We start from the raw sequence: 26,073 nt of genomic DNA, 5'->3' as shown, positions 1-26,073 counted from the left end.
GGGGCTCAGCACATTGATTGTGCTGGGAATCCCCCGCTCCATTGCCACAATGTATCCGTGCTCTCGGACGGTTATCCAGCAGCTCGCATACCATCCGGTACCTACAGTCTCAACTAAAAGTTTGCAGCAAATGATGGTCGACAGACTTCCAGACTCCAAAGTGGCTATGGAGTCACCTTCCACGGATTGGCGATGGATCTAGAAAAACGTCACCAGCTACAGACTTTCGTACGGCCAACACTCAATGCTATATTTGCTGGTGCACAACAAGGTGCCACACGGACTGCTGCTCGGCAGGATGAATCGGACTCCTTCAGCCTGCTCATTCTAGGGTATATGGAGTTTGGAGCATACTGATGCAAGCTATGGAAGCCATCGTCCCAAACCACAACCTCAACTTCCCAAACCATGCTGTGATTGATGAAAATATCCTTAAATACTCTTTGTGAAAACCTGTACATCGCCCCAACATGTAGCCCACTTTCCTATTGAAAACTAGTTTTTAATTTGTTTTAAAAAATCAATTTTTACTTTAAAAACTTGGTACCAACACCTCCAAAGGTTTTGGCCTGCCATTTCGAACTTCTTTGACACGATTATATCCACAATTGGTTAGCCATTGTTGCCTCCATCAGGCTACACCAAATTTTAGATTCTTACATCCAGGAGCTTGATTAGGAAATTACAATATATTCAACTTATAGGCCAGACCTATCTCCAAATACTCGTGCCAATAATTTTCTTTTTCTGAGCTGCTACTTGTTACAAATTCAACTACTTGTTACAAATGGTTTTAAGATAACTTAAGATGCAATTGATTGAGTTATTTGAAAATTGACACTACTCATAAACCATCGGAGATTGGAGACGATGGTTGATGAGACGAGACGAGGAGTTGATTGGAAATTAATGAAATTTTTGTTCCAGATTATAGCATTTTGTTAAACAAGACTGAAACGATTTACGGTTTTGTTGCCATATTGCTCTGTCTAATTCTAACATTATTTGGTTGAATATCTTTTGTATCTCGTAACAATTCACAATTGCTTCAATGCTTTTAAAACTAATTTTGTAATAAATTCTAACACCATACCATTCTATTGCTCTGATCACACGTACTGACTGACACACATTCATCATCGATAAAATTGACAAACGCTGTTACACTCTCGGCACCATTGTATAAAATTGTCCATGCGCAAATAATCGATACAAACATATCGCCGCATACACAGACAGACCGAACCGAAATCTATCAAAATCGGTGAAGCCAATTTTTATCAACTGTTAGCTCGCGCTTTGGGGTGTCATATTTTCTGGGACTGGAACCAATTCCCGCAGCTCGCACACACACGATGCTCATAAATAGTGTGATGTGATTTTTTTCAGCATCGCTGCTTCGCATACATAAAAGATCGATATATGTACATACACTCAGTTCGATTCTTTGTCGATTCGAGTGACAGACGAAAAAAAACCCTCTTTTTTGTTCCCACATATGCACTCGTATCGATAGAACACAAAGAGCCGATATTAACGCCACCAACACGCACAATAGCATAGAAAGGAGGGAATGACAGATTTCATCCGTTAGGTGTTGCTGAACAATTTATTTCCATTCTTGGCTCGGGGGTGCTCTGTTACCGAACATCTAACATTTTGTCAGCTGCCAAAACACCTTCCTAAAGCGACAAAAAGCATGCCTTGCCTCGCCATCTGCTTCACCTGCGAAGGGAAACATTCAACTGTCATGTACTGCGTTTCGATTGTAGCTTCGGTGACATAAGAACCCGTGCTCAAAACCGATCGCCAAATTGTGTCATTGTCATCGTTCGGTAAACATAAGATACACCCCGCACATCCTACCGCAGATGTGCCACCGTAAAGCAGGTTCAGGTTTGTGCATATTTTTTCTTTCATTTTAAAATTCATAAATGGACCACAAACGAATCTCAATAGCACAGGGCGGTGGCGAAGCACGATATCGCAAACAGAAGCTAACGTTTAAACAGTCTGCCGGGTCCTCTCTCAGTCGCATACACAGGCACAATTCATTTGCATTCGTTTTTGACATGCGAAGGAAGAAAAATCATCAACAAACGACCAAATAACGAACAGTCAACCATTGTAACAGAGGCTGGAGCAGTTGTTTGACGTCCAGGAAACAAACGTATGCTAATGTTGGTGGACGACGAAAAGGTGTGTCTCAAGTCGCTCCTCGTCATTTAGTCTACGAAGCGTGCCTCTTTTTATGAATGAATGAAAAGCGCATTACAATGCGGTAATTATTGGTGCGAGGAAAGTGTTTTGAAAAGAGGTTAGAAAAGTGTTATTAATTCATGTAAGTCACAAAACTATGAGTTTTGAAGGTCTCAAGCGCAACAAACAGATATGATAAAAAAACTATTTTGGGTTTTTCAGTCAAATTTTATGAACATGAAACATAGCTACTAATCCCAGCGATTACAAGCGACAAAGTAAATAAAGGTAATATCCATATTTTTCTGTAATAACCATCGTTCTGTTGACTGTGTATGTAGCAATACCGCACTGATATGGGCATGGATTCGACTCCTCTAGAAGGACATCATAGGCTCTCCATACCCTACTCCGACTCAATACGTCCAGGGCGTACAGAACGGTAACATATCTCTCCAAATATCTGAGCTTAGGTACACGGGGAAACCCAACCTCTTGGCAAAATGCTTTAAACACAAGATAAATTTGACACTTGGTCATTGCGTTTATAGTTCCTGATTGAATTATTTATTTATTTATTTAATTTAGTATGACGGCTCTGTACCGTATTGTCGACGTGATTGAGTTATCATATCAAAAAGAGTGAAAAAATGTCGTTTGAACTTAAAAAGTGGAACCCGCCGGAACTATGGAAGCGAATTACGTGTATCATGATGATCGGCAGGGTGCATTGAACACAGTGCGCGGCGCAATGTGCATTAAATACGGTGAAGGATATTCGCAAGCAGGTTCAAACCTGCAACGGAGATTTTGAGGCTGTTGTGCAACGGAAGTATACCAGGCGCGGAGAGCTATGTGAAGCTGCTGGACACGACCGTCAAGCCCTGGATAACCAAAGTGGCCAATGGCAAGCCATATGTCTGGCAACAAGATTCGGCCCCCTTGTCATACGGCCGCCAAATTGCAAAAAAAGCTTAAAGACAATTTTTACGACTTTACTACCCCCCAACGTTTGGCCTCCCAGCTCCCCGGACTTCAATCCGATCGACTATTTCGTGTGGGGCATGGTTGAAAGGGACACCAACCGAACTGCTATGGTAGTCCGGGCTTGCTCCAGGTTCCGGAAGTGGATACAGGCGCTCATCGATGCCGAGGGTGGTTGCTTTGAGTAATTTGTGCGGCCAACATGGTAAGCTAAATTTCGTTAAAAAAAAACATGTTTTTCTTATTCGCTTCATTAAAAAAAAATCCCACAGGTAGAGTCAAATTTATCGTGCACACCGTGTATTGCTAAATTGAGCGAGGGAGGAGATAACTAGCGTCTCTTCTCCATGTTAGGGGCGACTAGTTGTCCTTCTTTCCCGGCATCCTTCGGGTCTCTTATCAGCTAGGATGCATAGGCCCTCCGGTGAGACAGAGGGGTGGGGGAGAGGCCTTGCAAGCCACCCCCAATATAATTGCAACGAAAGGTCATCGACCTGACCATGTCTAAGCAACCCTGAGTAGGCCAAGAAGAAGAAGAAAAACCGTATGATTTGATATAGTTTAAATAATCATATTTACTAATACAAAAATTGTAACTTTTTCTTCATTCGCAAAAAGTCATGCACAAGACGATTGCAATTCCCTTTCAGTATAACAACCCTGTGATATCTCAGCGGATAACCTAACGCAATGTACTGAACACGGTAATCCTGTACGCACAACTTTATTGGTTGCGACTTAACTCATTCGCGGTTTTCATCAGACTGACCCACTCCACTCGGTCACAAATAAATTTCATAATTCCCTCTCTTCTCTCACTCTCTCCTTATCTCTTCATTCCCTCTCTGTTCCCCCTTAACGTGGTCCGGCGAACAGCCGCAACTCGCTTGCCTCGCTTCTCTGGTCCGTCCGACCACACAAGCCGCCCGCTTGCATTCTACGGTGGGTTTCGCGGAATTCTGGCCGGTGTCGATGAGATCGAACAACAATTGCGGGTGCCGCCGTTCCAGACAATTGTCGCCAAAACAGATGCCACTCGGACAGCCTTCCGTTCGCACCTCACCCCGCACCTCTCTCTCCTTCCTCAGCCCGCCATTCTCGCCCGTTCCTTAGACCGCGCATCTCGCTCGTTCCATCGAAATGGAACATCCTCCCGGCCAGGTTGATGCTACGGATCTATAACTGGAAGAAGAGCTAATTTATGAACAGGACGTTTAAACTCACCACTCCTTGTCTTCACATCCACTACCCGGATCAATCCGTCCTCGCCCGGGAACACCCTTGCAATGCGTCCCAGCTTCCACAATTGCGGGGGCGTATTATCCTCCTTTATTAGAACCAATGCTCCCTCCTTTACGTTGTCCTTTATTTTGGTCCACTTGTATCTAGTTTGCAGTTCGCACAAATACTCCCTTTGCCATCTATTCCAGAATTGCTGCCGCAGTTGTTGGATTCTCTGCCATTTATTCAAGCGACCTTCAGGCATATCTAAATAGGATGGTTCTGCAACTCCAATCAAGGGACGATCAATTGTAAAATGAGCTGGAGTAAGGCATTCCAAATCGTTAGGATCATTTGAGTGAGCATACAATGGCCTTGAGTTTAAGATGGCTTCAATTTGGCATAGAAGCGTGCTAAAATCAGTTATTGTTAGAGATGCAGATTTATAAATCTTCTTCAGTACACTCTTAACACTCTTGACCCCTGCCTCCCAGATTCCTCCAAAGTGAGGGGCACCAGGGGGTATCATTTTCCATACGATCTCCTTTTCTTGGCAATACTGGAAAATGCCTTGGCCTGTCGCCTCCTTCCTAAACATCTCATACAGCTCTCGTAGTTCATTTTTTGCTCCGACAAAATTTGTCGCATTATCACTGAAGATTTCTTCAGGTATTCCTCTTCTTGATACAAATCGTCTCAAAGCTGAGAGAAAGGCACCAGTTGATAAGTCCTCCACTGCTTCCAAATGGATCGCCTTAGTCACCATACACACGAATACACATATGTATCCCTTTATTGCCGCAACACGACGTATACCGGATTTCAGCATAATTGGCCCAGCAAAGTCAAGCCCAACTCGTTGAAAGGTAGGAGCAGCTGTTACACGGTAGCTAGGAAAATCACCCATCTGTTGTTCCAAAGTAGTTGGCTTGCTTCGGAAACAGGTAATGCATTTATGCAGAACCATTCGAACCGTTGATCGCGCATTGACAACCCAAAATTGCTGACGAAGAATCGCAATCACTCCAGATGGCCCGACGTGCAAATTTTCACGATGAATTGTTGCAATTAAACGATGTGTAATCACATTTCGATTTGGAAGAAGAAGTTGATGCTTGTTTCCAAAAGCCAGATTTGCATGTCTTATACGACCTCCTACCCGCAGTAACTCACCATCCAAAAAAAGGTTAAGGTCTTGATAACGTTGCAACGGTTTGCTATTTTTTACGGCCGAAACTACTTCCGGTAGATCCTGATGCTGAATTGCTCTAATGATCCAACGCATCGATTCTCGCAATTCGGGAATAGTAGGGTTTGGATCATTAATGCGTTCGCCCTTGCGACGCTTTGTGTTTTGTTTGAACCGCACGATGTAGGCAAGTATTCTTTGTGTCTTTCTAAAGGATTCATATTTCTCCAAAATTGGGAGAACTTTCAGCGGTACGATAACATTGCAGATAACCTCGTTGCGCAATTCCGGAATTTCATCATCATTTAGTTCATCGATGCAAACATTTGGTATCTCACAAGTACGTAAAAACTCCGGACCATTCCACCACATCTCATTTGAAACCAGTAGCGACGCCGATTGACCCCTTGATATAACATCCGCAGGGTTTTGATGTGTCCGAACATAACGCCAAATGAATGCTCGGTTCTCGTTGATCTCGGCTACACGATTTCGTACAAAAACATTCAGGCACTCTATCGGCTTTTTCAACCATGCCAGAACTATTTGGCTATCCGACCACAAGTTAATCGTTTCGAAATTAAAATCCTTTAATGCTTCCAGTACCTTTTTCACTAGACGACAAAGCAATGAAGCTGCAAGCAGTTCCATTCTAGGAATTGTCACGTTCGATAAAGGGGCAACCCGAGATTTGCTGATCACTAATCTCAATTGCGCTTCACCATTCCTCTCTATTGATCTTATATAGACGCAGGCTCCATATGCCTTCAAAGAAGCATCCGCAAATCCATGGATCTCTAATGAAACTGCATTTGTACTTACTACATGTCGAGGAATTCGAACTTGATTTTCTGTTGGCAATGCTTCCAAAAAATTATCCCATTCTTCTATCAACGGCTCAGAAATTTGATCATCCCAGTCCAACTTTGCTAACCATAGCTTTTGCATCAAAATCTTTGCCAACACAACCACTGGAGAAATAAGCCCCAATGGGTCAAATATTTTTGCAATGGCAGACAGAACCTCTCGTTTGGTAGGTGTTCTGCCCTTAGACGGTACCTTTGTCAAAAATATAAATTCATCATTCATCGGATTCCACATCAAACCTAACGTTTTGATGATTTCGTTAGCTTCACAATCGCCGATTTTTGTTAGAGCATCCCGATCTTCAAATGGTATCGATTCCAAAAGCCTTTCATCATTCGCTGACCATTTATGAAGTGTCATACCCGCCTTTCTAAACACCTCAATGAGTTGCACTTGTGCAGCATGGACAGTCTCGATATCATTTGCCCCAAACAATCCATCGTCGACATAAAAATTCTCTTCAATAATGCGACTGGCTAAGGGAAAACCTTCTCGTTCATCTCTCGCTAGCTGCAACAACGTTCGCGTTGCTAGAAAAGGTGCTGCTGCCGTTCCGTAGGTCACCGTGGTAAGCTCAAGCACACGCAGTTGTTCATTCGGCGAAGCTCTCCAGAATACTCGTTGTAGCGGGCTGTCGCAGGGATCCACCTTTATCTTAGGGCCGGTCATCATAACGTCGTTCAAAGACAAGCCGTTTACCTTCGCCGAAGCATCGAACACCACACGGCACTTGGTAGTGTTCTTGGCCGGGTTCAATACAGCATGATGCGGCAGATACCACCTTTTCACGGAGCCATCGTCCTCACTTTCATCAACCACTCTACAATGCCCTAACTCCTCGTATTCACTCATAAACGCTTGATATTGTTCACGTAACGATGGATTTTTCAACAGTTTTGTTTCCAACAAATAAAACCTACGCAGCGCTACACTTCGCGAACAACACAATTGGCTTATCGATTCCCTTAAAGGCAACTGCACAACATACCTGCCACTGGATTCACGATAATGTGTCTTCACAAAATGTTCTTCACATATCTCGTCTTCCACCTTCACGGAACGCTCACTTGTCACATCTTCAACTTCCCAAAACCTTTGCACTATTGTTTCCAAATTTTCTTTTGTCACAACATTTGTGTACACCTCACGCTCTTTGTGTATTTCCGCAACACGTCCACCTATCACCCATCCGAAATGAGTGTCCGTCATCATGGGAAGTGTTCTTGCCAATTTCACTGAACCAGATGCCATTATTTCCGAAAGACAATCCATTCCCAATAAAATGTCTACACAACTTGGATTGTTGAAATATGGATCGGCCAACATCGATTTATCAGGCAAATTCCACTTCGACGTATCGAAATACACAGAGGGTATTCTACCTGTTATTTCACGATACACAAAACATGTCACGTCCATAGCAAAATCACTACACCGAGATTTCACTGTAAAAGTACACTTTTTCTTCACCGAAGATTCAACGTTGCCAATCCCCTTAACCGGTACGTTCACGTTTACCAAATTTACGCCTAATTTCGTTGCAAGCGCTTCAGTCACACAACTGATTTGCGATCCACTGTCCAACATCGCACGACACAACAACACCTCTTTGTTTGGTAATTCCGCGTAAAGCAAGACGGTTTGCAAGAGAACAATACTTCCCGCCGCATCGGTATTGTTCACATGCTGGCTCGCGCTCACTTGTTCGGGTTCCCTTAAAACCGGTTCTGGACCGTTGTCCCAATGCAATACCGTGTTGTGTGGTCTGTGGCACCTGTTACATTTCAAATGCGATTTGCAACGATTTCGCCAATGTCCCGGTTTTAGGCAAATTAAGCAAAGACGCTTCGATCTAATAAAACTTTCCCGATCCTTTCCATGCAGTCGCATCAGCTCAGAGCACTTGAACGTTTCATGGGCACCCTTACACAATTCACACACAACTACACTGCACACGGTTGTAGCTGCATTCGATCTCATAGGCGTAACACCACTTGAGCTGGGCCCTTTCGAAACAAAACGTCCCCTTTGCCCCGCTGCAACATTTCCTTGGCACCTTTCTAGAACCGACACTCTTTCTTTTAGGAAGCACAAGGTTTTTTCATAACAAGGAAGTTCGTTTCTAGGGACACTCGCTTCCCATAGTTTCTTTGTTTCAATATCTAACGCATTCGCTATCAAATGTATCACCATCGCACACGACAGACCGGTAAAGTTTTCACCTAAATACTTTAGATTTTCCACGTGACTTTCAACCGATTCAACCAAACCGCGCAAACCTACATAACTTTCCTCATTCACTTTTTTCAAATTCAAAAGTCCACTAATATGTAAGTCTACCATACGCCGTTTGTTATCATAACGTTCGGATAACAGTTGCCACGCACGTTCATAATTACCGTCGTTTATTGTTTTCTCATCTATTACCTTGGCAGCCTCACCACTCAAGGCCTTTTCAAGATGATACAACTTGATACGCGAATCTTCACTACTTTTGTCAACAATATCTTTGAATATTGTTTTAAACCGCGCCCACTCCTCATACTTGCCACTGAACGAAGGTATTGGCCGAGGAAGCGGAGCATTCACAATCACTGACGAAACGCTAGGAGCAGGTATCAATGCTTTTGGTGAAATGGACTGTGCCGCAAGGGCTTCAGATGCACTTTCTATTTCCATCATCACCTCCTCATGCAATTTCACTGTCTCCTTAAACTTGTCGTCATGCACTTCACTTTCGTCATGTTTTATGATCTCACCATAATGTTTGTTGTGTTCTTCTAAAGCACTATCTGCCTTCTTCCCGAACACTTTGCACTGTACCGCGGTCAGCGCCTTTCCCTCTTCCTTCGCCTGCACAATGTTGTCCCTTATGCGAATCAATTCGCCATACGCAAGGTCACGCATGTGCACATGCGGCCTTACAGCAACAATTACATCCACCCAACCGGGTTGTGGCGCCGGCTTTACGGTTGGAGTGCGAGACGTCCGAGGCGTTCGAGTCATGATGACGCGATTTTTACCGATATCCAAAGCACAAAGGGTCAATATCCGAAGTTCGAAGGACCAATGTGATATCTCAGCGGATAACCTAACGCAATGTACTGAACACGGTAATCCTGTACGCACAACTTTATTGGTTGCGACTTAACTCATTCGCGGTTTTCATCAGACTGACCCACTCCACTCGGTCACAAATAAATTTCATAATTCCCTCTCTTCTCTCACTCTCTCCTTATCTCTTCATTCCCTCTCTGTTCCCCCTTAACGTGGTCCGGCGAACAGCCGCAACTCGCTTGCCTCGCTTCTCTGGTCCGTCCGACCACACAAGCCGCCCGCTTGCATTCTACGGTGGGTTTCGCGGAATTCTGGCCGGTGTCGATGAGATCGAACAACAATTGCGGGTGCCGCCGTTCCAGACAATTGTCGCCAAAACAGATGCCACTCGGACAGCCTTCCGTTCGCTCCTCACCCCGCACCTCTCTCTCCTTCCTCAGCCCGCCATTCTCGCCCGTTCCTTAGACCGCGCATCTCGCTCGTTCCATCGAAATGGAACAAACCCTAACAACTGTCGATCTTCGCATTGCCTTTCATTTGCTTTGCGTCAACCTTTCTCTTTCAATAGTCACATATAAAGATAGCCAGGTGTATCGAATATGATCACCTTTAAGTGCAACCCTCCCGGAGAGTGTGCCATTCGGATGACTTAGATTTCATATCGACCGGCTTCGAGCTGCACTTCCGCAGCACATGACTGCATCCTGGCAGTTTGCTGAGGCGTGCCGAACCAAGCACAGTTGTGGGAGGTCTCAGTTGACTTCAAAACCCCAAAAGCAAAAGCGCCTGCTCCAGAAATCCAATACCCTTGCAGCACGACGAAGGTGACACACGACAAGTTGGGCAAGTGAGGAAAGCAGTGAAGCAATCCGTTCAGTTGAAAGGCTTACGACATTGCTCGAGCACTCGGCAGACGAATAGTCACTTCCGATTGCTTTGGAAGCCATAAGCCCACGGTGAGGTAGGTAGTTGTGCAGCAAGAAAAGTAAACCCCGAACGTGAAACTTGACACTTGCCTCCGCCCGTTGATCAATAAATTCGGAAACGACAGGCCAACACAACTAACAAACCCAAACGGGTATGTTATGACCAAATTCTCGATCCTCCTTCTCACCTTGTCAGAAAATTTTGATCGAATCTAATACGTCACGCTACCAAAGTCACGATGTTGTACGTCCTCTTTTACGATGGTGTGAACAGGTTAGGCACCGCTGGTTGATGTTCTCTACAAATTGAGGGCAATTAAGTATCGTTCAGATACCCACGATGAACCTTTCTACTGATAAATTCTAAATGTCAAGCAACTTTAAGACACAGATTTTAATCTAAAGGAATGCGGAAGACGTTCGTTTCTTTTTGTATAAAATTCATGATAAAAAAACGTCTAGTGCTTAACGACAATATGAAGAACCGATAGAAACCTTATAGTAAAATCAATATATCCAGAACAACAGTTAATGAAAGCAAAGGGAACAAAGCTCAAGTAATTCGAACCGGACCGTTTCTTATTTAAAAAGGAATGAATCTCAAATTAAAATATAAAAAGAGTAAGTTAAATAATTAGAACATTGCAATAATAAAACGTTAAGTCATGGGTGATCCTATGGCACGGACCGTGTTTTGAATCCCGTCCGGACCATTTTTCAGTACGCAAGACTATCTAGCTATGGGTATAATTTAGTCAAAGTAGTCAGTAATGCCTAGCCAAGGCCTCTAGTGAATGTAGAGTCAATTTTTAGACATTTAAAGAATAAAAAACAAAGCTTACAGGGTTTTCCTAGCCAATTCGGCATCGTAAAACTACTATCGGGCAACGTAAATACTTATTCTGGCGTCGTAAATACTAACGTAAATACTTATTGCCCGATAATAGTTTTATGATGCCGAATTGGCTAGGCAAACCCTGTATTATGAGTATTTAAAATAGTAAAAAGTTCACAGAAAAAAGTCGGCTGACTAAGTCGACTAACGACGCAAATGGAATGACAAATTGAATAAAGAATAGAATAAAATATTTTTAACTCATTCAAAACAAAACAAACTGAAATAAAAGATTAAAAAATAAAAAAGAAAGTAGCAGCAAACATGAAAAAATACTATTTTTCCATGAATTATTAAACTTAAAGTACTTATTAAAAATGCAACAAGATTCTTTATACATAATGTTAAGTAAATATTGCAAATAAGAAAGGAGAAAACATAAAACGTAAAGCAATATTGAAAAATATTGTAAAATAAAGCAAAAAAATTTAAAAGCCAACTAAAACAAAACATTTTGTAAGCAAAAACGAAACAACCCCACAAAAACAGCATTCAAATACTGCAATCCACAGGATTCCGTGCAAAATGCAACGCTGGTGGAAATTAGATCAACATAAATGCATCCACAGCACCACCGTAACCGTCCCTAAACCACCTCTTCCTTCCTCTCCCCGCTCTCCGTACTTCTCCCATTTAGTCATGTCCCACAACACTTTCTCCGACAACACTGCCGCATTCGACCGTTTCACTTCCATTCGGGCGTTAGATGGTTCGAAACCATTCAACATAAAATGCGTCAACAACGTATTTCCAACACCCAACACCAACTCTTTGCGCTGTGTGACACATTTCGGTATCTCCCGTTACACCATCTACCTCGGCCCAATCTTGCCGGAAATGGTGAATCAAGTGTCAACATGTGAACACACGCACACACCGTACTTACTACACCACTACCAACATTCGCGATGCAACTGAAACGGGAACCTATGCGATTTAATAGCGTCGAATGACTGTGACCCTTTTGATCCAATGCGCTAACGAACCGGGACAGGCGATAGCATTAGGTGGAGAGGACTTACAGCGGTAGGCGATAAAAGCGCACCGTGCTCTCCACCCCTCCACTCTTGTGCAACGTTGTACGCGTGTAGGGTTTAAAAAAAAGGCCAGCCCAGACACATCCCCGTGGTGCATCAAAATTTCATTTCCAAAAGGAAGCATTTTTCGACCTACTAAAGGAGAACATTTGTAAAAGAAGAATCGTTTTTGGGGATTTAAAGTACCTCAAAGAACAAAAGTGCTGCTCTTCCCAACCAAATGTTTTTCGTTTACGCTTTTATGAATCCCTAATCTACAATGACATATCTAAAAGCGCGTTTGCATTTGGGAAATAATAGCCATCAAGTCCGAGTGAGACCACGCGAGGTGTCTCCATTTGATGACACACGACGATGGGTTGTGTTGACGTTTCGAAGGTGCTTGCTACTCGCCATGACGTCGGGCGGATGTGTTTTCCATCAACACTCGAAAGGTTGTCGAGAGTTAATTTATGTTAAAAATATGAGCACGATCTTTGACATCGTTCAGCCATTTTTTTTTTTTGGGCGGGGGGGGGGTATATTTGGAAATGAAAGTAAGATAGAGAGAAAGAGTGAGGAGTGGTTGACGCTAGACTAGCAGCAGCCAAACACACCATTATCTAACGTTTGTCGATGAAAGGGTAAAAGATCGCCATAAATAAATATTATGTAAATGTCAATAAAAGTAGCACAAGGATATCTTTAATTCAATATTAATCCTAACTCAACATTAATATAATGTGTTTTAATTTTCCAATAACGACAATACGGCGCAAGCCGTCATAATTGAAATAAATAAATAAATTCTAAATAATGCATTTCTTCAACTATAACTTGTAAAGTGCCATTCATTTGCCATTCGATCACTCATCACAGGCTGTAAAACGAGAAATTTTCAACGTAGAAATATAATTTCTTCATCAAACGAAAGGTTTTTTATTGTTCTTTTGTCACAAAATTCAAGAAAAAATTATTTGTTTATTTAGGGATGAATTTAAGCAACTTTCTTTGCATACCTCTTATAAGCTGCCGCACGACTAGTTTATCCACTTTAGTTGTTTTTTTCCAATAGTATGCGTGTTGGACAGCTGGCAAACATGGTCAGAGCTTAATTGAACCTTTATGAGCTTTAATAAAAATCAAAACAAACTTTTCGAGACATTGATCTTCATAAACGCTCGAATTCATAGATTGATTTGTTATAAAAACGCGTGTTTTGTGCCCTCACAGCTGCAGATGGCTTGCAATACCATGAGTTTGCGGGTAAATTTGTCAGCAAACACGAACTTATATTTGATGGAAACATCGATACCTCGTTAGAACCTGATCAAGCGAGGATGTACCTCGTTAGAACCTGGTCATACAATTTTTGGAGCACGTGGCTTGGCGATGTAATTAGTTCTGCTCAGATTTCTGTTGAGCTGCTTTTAGGCACGAAAAGAGTGGTAGTCTGCACTCAATCCGATTCTGCTGACGGTGGTTGCTGCTTCACCGTTTTTTTTTTTTAGCAATTTTCCCATTCGAAAGTCCAAGGTTACCCTTTAACGCTCTGAACGTCTTCCAGTTCAGCTGACATTGTTCCTGTACAACAATTTTGTTCAACTATTCTAGCCACGCTTTGACGTTCCCGAAACCGTTTCAACACATTTTCAAAAGTAGAAGATGCGTTTTTAAGTAATTTTCCTATTTTTCTCCCGGACCAAGTTGAATTTTCGAAGTGGTTGTACACAATTAATTGTCTACGTTGCAGCTCCATCGTTAATAATAACTGAAGCAAGCACAATCATGCCAAAACCACTCCATAAGAGGGAAGAGTGCTGTAATACCTACTCATAGGTGTCAAAAAATTTCATACAAAATTATAGCACCCACTGGGAGCTCCACTATACATAAAATAGAGTGACCAAATTCTAAATGAACAATACTTTACTTCATCTTCACTAATGTAATGGGGGTTTTATCTTGCAAAGTTGAAAATGTTATAATATTAAAAAAAAGCAAAACCTTTTGAAACATACCAGTTTTTCTCGAATTCATCAGCATTATGATAATTGAACATAAACGCTGATCTGCTTCTGTGACGAACAGCAAGAAAGATGAAGCCCAAAAAGTGTCAGCCCAATATCTCGGAAGAAAGACGAAAACACCAGAAGAACATGACACCAGCAAACACATCTTCACGAGACCAAAAAAGTTGCTCCTGAGAGCTGGCTACCAAATATGGTCCCAGTAGCAACATGTGTAGGATTTTATTTATTTGCTCAACCGAGCTAGCGGGACGGACACAAAGTCCACACAGCATTAGCAGTCACATTCGTGTGACCCTTTTGCTCGGGCAATTACCGATCTCGGACCGATCTTTGGGACGAGTTTTTCCCCTGGCGATAGCGAGCAAAGCAAAACCCTTTGCCCACAAGCCACAAACCGACCGAATGGTAATGAAATGTTTGGATAAGAGAGCGTACCATCGAACGGTTTCGGTTTCCGGGTTACCAACACGTTTGCCAGGTTTTTGGGCACTCGAAACATCTCACTCGCGACGATTGCGATAGCTGAATCGCTATCTAAAAGTGGAGCCCATCGGTTTCGGTTTTGTTTGGCTTATGATAAAACTTATTCCTTCCGAAAGAAGGTCGGCCGTGTATCGCTCGTCCGCCTGCCCGTTGCTCTACGATAATGGATATTGAAAGATAGTTTAGTGATTTCCGAAAAGGAAACATTAGCGATTTTGGTAGAAGCGACGAGTGGTGGGAAGTTGTTGGTTGTTCGGCTAGAAGTACACGATTACTTACGCCCATATGTTTATCGTGTCCTACTCGTGACACAGGATAAACGGGTATTTTTCTTAGTAATGTATCTAGATTGTACGTTATCAGTCGAAATTTACAGATAAAATGCATCCACAAAAATAATCAAACCGGTACACAGAGAACCTAAAGAGAGACAGAACAAGCGAGAAAACTATCCATTTTTTTAGTTTTATGGATTTTATGGATGGATGGAAAAATACAGCAACGTGTAGAAATAATGTTTATTAACGATAAGTAAATATAATTACACTAGGAAAAAATTTAAAATGTGTCTGTACTGTAAAATAAAGCCACGCCATGCTTCCACTGTTCATGTGGAAGGCTTGAAAATGATTGGATTGTCTGGTGCCATTCTCGTGACATGATCATGCAGTATCAATACTGGCGCCGCTATCGCTTCGGCCACCGGATCACCGGATTTGGAGTAGTCACCAACCAACCGTTTTTAGGAGTTTGGTTCTACCCTCGGTAATGAGGGCAACTCGCGGTGTTGCGCTGCTACCGCATTCTTTTATTAAGTTTCTGCCACATTAAATGACCTCAAATCAATGATGTCTATGTGGTCAGCATATGTCGTATCAAAATCATTTTTGGGTTTGGCAGGCATAAACGTTGAGCGCAAACATTTGAGAACATACTTTCAAGCGCAAACATGTGTAAACAAATCGTTCCTGCAACAGAAGAAGAAGATAACCACGGATATTGATTTGTCTTACAATAGTTTTATGAAGAATTACATTTTATTGTAATTGAAAATCATTTTTTCCAGTATTTTCTGCTACCCGGTTTCATCCATCGTAAGCGCAAATCCGAATGCAAATATATTGTGACTATACGGAGCGCTAAAAAACACAAAACTTTTTGACACAACGCTTCAGCTTGCGCTTCACGTTTGCGCTCCATGTAGCTAGAACTATAGACGATTGACTCTAGCTAAAGGTTGAGCGAAAGCAAGCAAGTCTAGTTTCTTTCAAGAGCATTGAGACTTTGCCAGGTACCTTCACCATGATTACATACGATTTTAATCAATCCGATTCTTGGAAAGCTTGGCTTGGCGCCGACTGTTCTGCACATTTTCCTCCATCATTTTTCACATCTAAAATCATGGAGTGCTCCCAGACAGCCCGAGAAAGCAGCTGAGAAATGAAGGTGCCAAAAACGTCCATAGATTTTGAACGAAACTGGTAGTACTGCTTGTGTCAAGTTTCCCATTTGCAGGAAAGGCAGCCTGCAGCTGAGGAATGTGAATATCGAGTGAATTTTGTTCATTTATTTAGAAATAGTTGTATGATAATATATTATTCATAGAAAACAATATATTTCGAAGTTTTCTCAAATTGATTTCTGTTTATTAAATTGACTAGAAGAAAAATAATGCAAAAATTTGTCGGTTTAACGAAAATTTCAAAAATTACCACAGAATTGTTTCTCCACCTCTGCAGCTGCGAAATGTGACACAAAATCGGTTTTCATTTTTCGCATCTTCATTTCTCAGCTGCGTTCTCGCCCTGTCTGGGAGCATTACTCAATAAATTATTTCACTTTTGACATATTCAACAGTGATCTCGTGGTAAAGATAAAAAGCATAGTTAATAAAAAAAACTGAACAATAACAATAAAAATTATGCAAACTTTACGCAAAAATAGACAAATAATAATCATTCTTCAAGCATTTCCCATCACAATTACTAGCAAATTTGCAAAATGGTAAAACATCACGCGAATAAGGCACTCCACCACTGATGACTTCATTATTCCTACCTTACACATGCAAACCTCCACTTTACGATTCTTCAAGTGTACTACATGCTTGTTGCACTTTTGAAGAAGATCAAATCTTTAACGTTTTACAACTGTATGTTTTGTACCTTTAAAAAACGACTCTAAAAACTTCATCCACTCTATCCGAACGAGTCAACTTTATCGATCTGATTTAGCTCGGGACTCAGTTTCTTTACTTTTCTATTTTTGCTGGCGGATCGCAGCCAAGTAAGAAACTTAGCTGACGCACCTCCATCGGGCACGATATACATGGATCGTGATAAGTTTATGAAATGAAACAGGAAAAAAGCGCATCCCCAATTACACAATCCATTGCACGAGCGCATGCGACGATCGGAGAGAGCAGCGAGACAGTGCGGTCCACAAGCAGCAAAATCCCCTTGATACTGATGCACACACACACACCTTTTTGCTGCTGTAGCTCGTGAAAAGCAATTATCTCAATAACACGGTTCAGTAAATATTCATTTCTCCAATTACGCCTGATGATAGATCTGGTGTGCTCTTGCTGTATGGCTGGCGCGATACATATTATCGCTGAAATCGCGCCGATGCGATGAGCTGTATAAACACCGTACAATCATATCCGCGATGCCGTTACATTTTAAATCCATCATCGGTAATCGGTCTTTGCATCATATTGAACTTGCGCGTGAAGGTAAGACGTGCAAATACGTCCAGCGAAAAGGTTGTGCCAAATGAAATCGTAATCCACTTCGATTGGGACGCACTACTTATCGGGTGGTCTTCTTGGTCACACCGACCATCAAATGGCTCTCGCAACGGGGAACGATCCAGATGGGATTTGAACAAAAATTCTGCCCCCTGAAGGCAGGCGCCCTTGGCGCCTTCATTTCCCAAAACCTGAAGTAGATTTCGCAAAACCCCTTCATTCCATCAAACGCTGAAGGTATGCACGGTCCTCATAAATCCATTCACACAGATGCAGCGATTTTTAAAACCTCAAAAACTTTTTATGCAATGCAAATAAAACAGTCAAACAAATTTTGCACTTCAATCACCTATCTCAGCGCGTTAAGAACGCCTTACTTCCCAGCGTGACGGCAAAACACAAAGCCGTCACACACGAAAAAAAGCGTTGTTTGACATCTTATCAATGAGAATGCATCAATGATGATATCATGCTATCTTTTACCCCACCCGAGGGCTGATTGTGAAAATTGTTTGTATTCAAGCTGCAGCAGCTTATCGGGCCACCCGTGACGAACGCTAAGTTAGCGGATGGTTGCAACACAAGTAACAACAGCTGGGATTAGATTAGATTATTTGCCGGAAAAAGTGGCAGAATAATTGTTCATTATTTTTTCAACTTCCACTGATCCGAAAAAATCTTTAAAACTTTTTAAGCTAATTCACCACTTTATACAAAAAATACTGAAAATTATAAGCTGTCTGTTTAAAAAAGCATGGCTGCCTGCTCGTTGCGGGATCTCTGCCAATGAAAAAGCAGACACCTTGGCCAAACGAGGTACCTCCGATGGGAGCATTTTTGAGAGATGATGACGAACTCGGGAGGTTCCTGCACTCCATCTCACCACAGGTTTCCCTGCGTTTCTGTTTGACATCGCCAAAGAGATGGGAATCGTCAATTGATCCCTTCCCCTCTCCCTTCCCGTAGATTGTACGAACTATCGTGCTATTAGTGGATTGTAGTTTGTTATGTTTGTTTGTTTCTTGTTTGTTTGTAACATGTTCAAAACGTTGACATCAACAAGCGCCAGTCGCTATTTCGGCCCCAGAGTCAATAAAAATTGGTTTAGGAGATCGAAGGGCGATCTTGTCGTTGGCGGAATGTCTGGAATCGATTATGCGGTAACCTTACAAGATTATTCAGGCTATCGGCTCCATGCGTTTTGCAGGCGTCAGACAACATTAGATCACTGAACCAATAGAATTAGGTTTGGACGACGTGAAGTTGTAACTGGCGGCTTTACTGTTGGCGGAATGCATGAGTTAGATGTTACTGTAGCTTCACAAAGTTGCAGTGGCTTTCGGACTCGTGCGTTCTGCAGATGGTGGGGCCGCCAGCCAGAACATCTAAATGCTTGCAACGACATGGAGTAGCGAATTACCGTAAACTATCCGCAACAAAGGGGGTTATCTTGGGAGTCAGTTGCCAGTCTCCACGGAACGATGCTCCAAATAGGCGTAAACGTCTTAGCGGAAATAGAGGATAAGGTGCACTTGAATTGAGGGAACAGGAAATGACTACCCTCCGTAAGTTGAATGATGTTGCAAAACTAGACATAAGATCAGATTTTAAGGAATACGGCCGTCATTACGAAATAAAAAAGTAATTGCCCATTATTTCGCATGCCCAGATACTATTTCCGGTTTTCCCACATCTAGTCTAGACTCTTACCACAAAAAAATGCATGAGAAGCATGCCGAATTTATAAGTGGTGATCTGACCTGTTACACCTAGCATCGAGGCTCCGAAATCTGCGAAATTTTCAACAAAAAATACGTTGTTGTTGACAAGGCAGGACAGGGGATCAAATCCCATCCAGAATTTTTCCCCGTAGTGAGGACTAACTATCCAACTACGTGGTATCCAATAAATCTAATGCAACTAATTGGCAGGAATAACCTAATAGGGGCCGTCCGGTATAGACGACAGCGGCTCCGGTCTTTCCACGGCAGGACCGGGGTTCAAATTCTATCCGGACCGTCCTCCCGTAGTGAGCATTGACTATAAAATTTCGTGGTCGTGGCAAGTCTGGTAAGCCTTTCGATGGCCGACGTGACCTTAGAGGTCTTTAAGCCAAAAAGACGAAGAAGTAAGGCGGTCCTGTGGTAGAGACAAACAGTGGTACCTGTCGGTCTTCACACAATACGATTGTGAATGGGAATGAAATCTCGTCCGGAGCGTGTTTATCCGTATTTAAGGACTGATTATCGTGGGCTTCAATGTAAGGCATCATGTGTGTAGGGGGATGGAAATCTGAAGCGATTTTACAAATCCGCCCCAAGTCTACCGGCGACATATCCACTCAAAATCAGAGCAAATTCCGGGGTGCGAAACAGTGCCTTGAGATGAATCCATCACTCCAAAAAAAAATCGATACTCCTGATCAATGCATTGCTGCGGAGTGAATGCAAAGTAAACTACGGATTAAATCTTGAGTAAATCGAGACAAAAGTCGCACCCAAAGGAAATTAGTTAAGGCGACCCTTGAAAACCTGAGATACCACCAACTAATTCTTATGAAGGATTCTTAAAATATTGTGTACTTCAAAATCACCCTCACTTGCTCCTAAAATTTCAAAAACAATATATTTTATTAGAGCATTAGGGTGGTGATGGCGAAAACGTCGCCGGTCACATGGCACACGGCAGGACCGGGGTTCAAATCCCATCCGTTCCCGTAGTGAGGACTGAATATCCAACAACGTGGTCTCGGAGAGTTTAATAAGCCTCTCGATGGCCGACGTGACCTTAGAGGTCGTTAAGCCAAGAGGAAGAAGAACCTAATAGGTCGTTAAGCCAAGAAGCAGAATGCTTTAGAGAAGAAAAGTGATCCCAAAGCCATTGCAAAGGGGACGAAAAGAAAATTTTGCATTCTACAAGTCTACTACCCCTTTCCGTCCAACACCATTCGTACTGCATATTTCTGTGTGTCTTCAATTTGTACTTTCCGCGGCTACCTTTTTAGCAAACAAAACTGTATCCGTCAATATTCCATTCCGGCATCCATTCCATGGGAACAAAAAAAACACCAACTCTCAAGCAATGTCAAGGCCTAGTGGAGGAATTCTTTCAAGTGCTTCGCTAATAAGTTCGGATCTTACATTACAAAAACATGCCGGCTACGTCGCAGCGCAAACACGGTGGAATCTGTAGACTCATCAACTTTTTTAGCCAATCTGCAGCACCATCCACAGGCCGCCAGTGTCCTCGACAAACTCTCCTTGCCAACGCGTGTAAGCGTAGTGTCTGTTAGCTGCTTAGCAAGCAGACACCCTCCCTCGGACTCGAACAACATGGGTGCCTCATTTCTTCAAGGTAAAACAAATAAACGACTCGCAACATCGCACCACTTCTCGCACGCCCTCAAGGATAAGCAACATCCACCTAGACCACTGACTGACTCCGGATGGATGGAGGAAGCAAGCAAAAACAAAATGTATAAGAAAACTCTCATCATCCACTGGTTAATCGGTTCAGCTCGTATTGGTCGCGCGGTATGACCGAAACCGTGCAGTGCAGAGTACAATGCGGTCCGATCCGGTGTCAGAAGGAAATTATTATGTTTCTCATTTTGTCTCCATTCCCGCGCACAAGCGGACCACTGCTTCGTTTTGCTACCTCTTAGCGGCCGAATAAACGTCACCACCGATTGAAACGCTCATTCGTGAACCTTGCCGCGCGGTCCGCCTCTCTCATCAAGTTTGGCAGGTGGCCCCCGCAGTAAATGGCCTCCGGTGCTTGCTCTGCACACGTAATGTTTGCTGCCGTAGTTGCTGCCGCTGCTTGTGGGATGAATGCGCACGCGTACATCTCAACATGATGCGACGGAATCACCACCAATCACACTACCACCAGCAGCAAAACGACGACGGCTGTGATGATGATGATACCGGCCAGTGCAAATCTCTGGAAGAGCCCACTCAATTCGCTTCACTTCCTCCGACCGCACTGCTTGAGCAGATGGGATGCTGAGGAGGTTTTTGTTGGCAAGACGACAATGACGGCGACGACGACGACGATAAAGCAACGCAGAGACGATGGTTTATGCTGTTATGCTGCACTTTCCTACCCATTTTAAACTCATCGACAGCACAGACACAACGATGAAACTGGCGGCGAAGACGACGAGTGCAGAATCTGCTCTCCTGTCTTCATCTTCCGCGTCAGACAAACAGTCATTATCGCAACCATCTTCAACTCTTCTCGCACTCGGCAGTTCCTCCGGCATTCCCGGCACCCACCAACTGCAGCTGCCCGCTGCGTGTGTGTGTGTGTGTGTGTCTGTGTGTCTGGGACGTTGCAAAATGGGCACGCATCGGATGCATCACACACGCCAAACCCATTTGATGCGGTGCTTACGATACTGTGCCTGTTTTATTTTCAGTACGAAATTGTTGGATTTTACCATCACAAAAATCCGGAAGCTTTTATTCTACTTTGGTGTCGTTGCTGATAAAATGCATCACTAATGTAGCCCAAAAAGCTTCAAACTGCCTTTTAAAACCAAATTAAGATAATTCTAAGACTTTAAACTTCAGAAATCAATAACAATAATTCTAGTCAAATTTTGCAAAAATTCTTCTTTAAACCTTTTATGATTTGCAAACCTATCAAAACCGTCCATCGGTCGTCACGGGGACCCCTTTCCCATCCTCCGACAGCCTCGGAGGGACACACACGCCTTCAGCGAAGCTCCCCCTAAACGGAACGAGTTACCCGGACGACAAACTCCGCTTGCAGGAGGTGACCTTTGCGCTTCCTGCTTTCGCACATCTTGCCAGACTCCAATTAGAGCGTTATGTTTACGCTGGCACGCCACACCACCCGGGAGAAATACTTTTGTTCTCAACAATTTCCGGCCACGTTGTGCGATTTCCCGGCATCGGCTGTGTTCCACCAACTCGACGATGTTCGCCAGCATTCTCGTGCTTAATTTTGTGCCATTTTCAACAGTCGCTCAAAGGGAGCTTGCGAGAGTGGTTCCCCTCAAAGAGAGGGTACGTACTTTGACTTCGTGCATCATATCAAACAACGTGTATATTATCAAACGGAACAAGGAAATTTGGATGGCAAAAGTTGGTTCCAAACACTGTGCGCAGCCGAATTGATAACATGCGAATAGCTCCAGGAAGAGCAATTTTGGTATAAGGAAAAGAGAAATTAGATAACTTTAACGCAAATATTATAAATTATTCAGTAATGATTGCAACAGAAGCACAGTAAGCAAAGCATTAAACATCAGTAGTCTTATTTTCATTAAGTGCGTTGGTTAGTTTGATAAGATGCGACGTAGGAACAGGACTTCGAAAGATATTGCTTTAGACTTTACAAAGCATTATGTGGCTCGATTGTCAGATAAAGTCTTTCTTAACCTAACTACTACTTCATCTTCATTTCATCTTAAACTTCATTTTAAGAAATTAGAAATTATTAGAAATTACTGGAAATTATAAATGGCAGCATTGAATTAGCCACGACTTGTACGATAATACAGTGTATTTATAGCATCAGATAGAGCCCGAGTGGGTAGCAGCGTGTTAGTCGACGGCGACAACCTCGAGGTAGTAGAGGAATTCTGCTATCTTGGGACTTCGAACTTCGGATAACGATATCAGCAGCGAAATCCGGAGACGCATTGTTCAGTGGAATCGTGCCAGATCCAGAAGACTTCGAGACCGCACGAAATCTGTGATATATCGCACACTGATCCGCCCGGTGCTTCACGAGTCTTGGACCATCCGAGCGGAGGATGCAAACGCTCTTGGCGTGTTTGAGCGTCGCATCCTCCGGACCATCTTTGGCGGTGCTGTACGGAGAACCGGACATCCTGACGGTAGCAAAGACCAGCAGGATACGATGGCTGGGGCACGTTATGAGGATGCCGGACTCATGCCCCGCCAAGAAGGTATTCGTCAGCGACCCCCAGTTCGGCACGAGGCGTCGGGGAGCACAGCGAGTTCGTTGGCTGGATCAGGAGAAGGGTGACCTGTCGGAGATTGGGTGCCTACATGGATGGGAAGCTGCAGCCTGCGATCGAGTTTCCTGGGGATCTATTGTTGACCAGGCCATGTCACGACGACGTGCTCTTTAAAAGAGCAGACCAACATGAGAGAATTGCGTCAGATTTGTGTGTGTGTTGGTACTGTCATTTGCTGCCGTATCTACTCTCGCTATCGAGAGATGTATGTCAAGTGTTGTCATTCTTGAAGTCCAAAAGTTCAACACTATTCGACTATAACATCAATAATTATTTGTTACAGCGTCCTGATTGCGTAAAAGACTTAGGAGTAGCCCTTGATACATCGCTAAGCTTAAGACCTCACATTACAGAAATAATAAATCGCGCAAACCGAATGCTAGACATCCTATTCAAAGTTGCCAAGGAGTTTCGCGGCTCCATCTGCATAAACATGCTTTATTGTACGCTAGTTCGGGCAATGGTGTTCGTCAGCACAGACTTGGAGTCGGCGAATTGAGGCTGTTCAACGAAAAGAAACGCGATTTGCTATTAAGCTTCTACTACGAAGACCTGAGGCGATCCTTGTTGTTAGGTCTACAGCCTCTTTCAGCTAGACGTACGAACGCTTAGTGCATATTTTTGACAGACTTAATTAGTGGTGAGTTCGACGCACCCAACATACTTAACGCTGTGATTTATCCTGTTCCGTTCACGTGAGTCCCGATACCGCACCAGCTCAGGCCAGACATATCCGATAAACATGATAGGACACACCGTCTTCAATCGGGTGTACTATGTGTATGATTTTAGTATGTGTCTTTCCACGTTCCGTGAGCGTTTAATTGTGTTCGTGTTATCTAACTACATAATCACTGTTAGTTGACAAGCAATTAGTTCCTTCAGACAATATACTAGTATGCCCGAAAAGAAAGGTGACATTGAATGTCAAATTTCGGGTGTCAAAAGAAGCCCCTTGTTTTTATTATTCGTTTGTCAATATGTATGTTTTTGACAGTTCTGCCACGTTTCGAGTCACAACATCAACCCGGCAAGGAGTGACAATTTGTTTTCGGAGCTGCGCCAAGCGTTTTTTCCATATTGACTATGTTCAAGTTTGTGAAGCAGCGCGCATGTATCAAATTTTATTTACGCAATGAAATAAACGCTGCGGAAACATTGCGGATTTTACAAAAAGCCTTCGGGGAAGAATCTATGGAAGAAGAAAAATGTGTACAAATGGCACAGCGTTTTCAAGAATGGCCGTGGGAAGTTCGAAAACGAGTACCGTCCGGGGAGACCATCCACCTCGACCGGCGACGTCCAAACGTCATGAAAATCAAGGATTTGATGGTCAGTTGACGATAAAAGACTTTTCGGAAAATGTTGGGATTTCCAAAGCTTCGGTTAACACCATCCTGAAAGATGTTTTGTGGTTGAAGCGGGTTATCTCTCGCCTGGTGCCGTCATTTTGAAGGAGCTTTTCGCAACAACTGGCACTTTATTTTCGGGCACAGAAGTATATTCGATAAATTGACGAAATATATATGAAATGTCATTAGAATGACACCGGAGAATCAGTTCGTGAAATCTATCTAAGCTGCAAAGATGGTTACAGTCATGGTAGACCCAGGTTGAGATGAAGTGACGGGGCTGATGCGTCCACCAGAATAGCAGGGATAATGGATTGGTAGAGGCTGTAGTTCGCCTAAGTGATCTTGGCTTAGCGTCTTCTGTTAGATGATTGTCTGTCGGGCTTTCCAAATTCCTTGTTCTTGCTATGAGGCAACGATCCAGATGGCATTCTATTCTAGGAGTTCTTCCGTATGACAAATCGAGTCCATTATCTGCATGCCGCCACGGTACCCTGATAAAATTAAACCTAGATTACAATACAAGGGGAGACGTGTTTCCGTCAAGCATATGTCTGACCCGCATGGATATCCACCGATTGCAAAAAAAGACTAGAAAGAAATGCCTTGAAAAATTTGTACAAACTCAGCTCAACGAGAGTTACGGCACCGAGCCGTAATATTAACACTAATAAAATAAAAAAAACTCGTACAAAAATTTGCCAATTTTACCAAAATTTAAAAAAAAATAAAAGAAACATTTAGACCGATGAGAAACACAAAGCAAAATTTACATAACTCAACTGACGAACACAACAAGTACACTATAACTGAATTCACTTAGTGAAATAAAATCAACATAAAAAAGCAGTGAAATCGTCAACCGGCTCACTGGAGTGAGAGTAGCATAGTGATGAGAAAAACATTAGCTTTGCTCACCCTCACGCGCAGGTGAGGAACTATGGCACGGGAAAATCTTTCCCCCGAAAAAGAACTGCTCAACAATACAGAGTTTTAGGGTAGCTTTCCTCTCACGCACTCTCTTTCTCTCGCAGGACATTCTCATCATACTCTCCCCCTTGATGCAATCGACCCGCCCGCCTG

At 43.0% G+C, this 26,073-nt stretch overlaps 3 protein-coding genes across 5 annotated transcripts in view; 1 reads left to right on the top strand and 2 right to left on the bottom strand.

Moving 5' to 3' along the window:
• The window catches only part of LOC126556345 (signal peptidase complex subunit 3), a 586,951-nt gene that overhangs the window by 87,897 nt on the left and 472,981 nt on the right, over positions 1-26,073 (bottom strand). The gene's annotated exons all lie outside the window — the stretch shown is intronic.
• The window catches only part of LOC126556137 (GDP-fucose protein O-fucosyltransferase 1), a 452,711-nt gene that overhangs the window by 337,977 nt on the left and 88,661 nt on the right, over positions 1-26,073 (top strand). The gene's annotated exons all lie outside the window — the stretch shown is intronic.
• Positions 1-26,073, bottom strand: part of LOC126568740 (disco-interacting protein 2) — a 158,180-nt gene that overhangs the window by 131,406 nt on the left and 701 nt on the right. The gene's annotated exons all lie outside the window — the stretch shown is intronic.

This window comes from Anopheles maculipalpis, chromosome 2RL (genome assembly GCF_943734695.1).
Source record: "Anopheles maculipalpis chromosome 2RL, idAnoMacuDA_375_x, whole genome shotgun sequence".
NCBI lineage: Eukaryota > Metazoa > Arthropoda > Insecta > Diptera > Culicidae > Anopheles > Anopheles maculipalpis.
The sequence above is the reverse complement of the archived record's forward strand: the minus strand, read 5'-3'. Positions and strand labels throughout refer to the sequence as shown.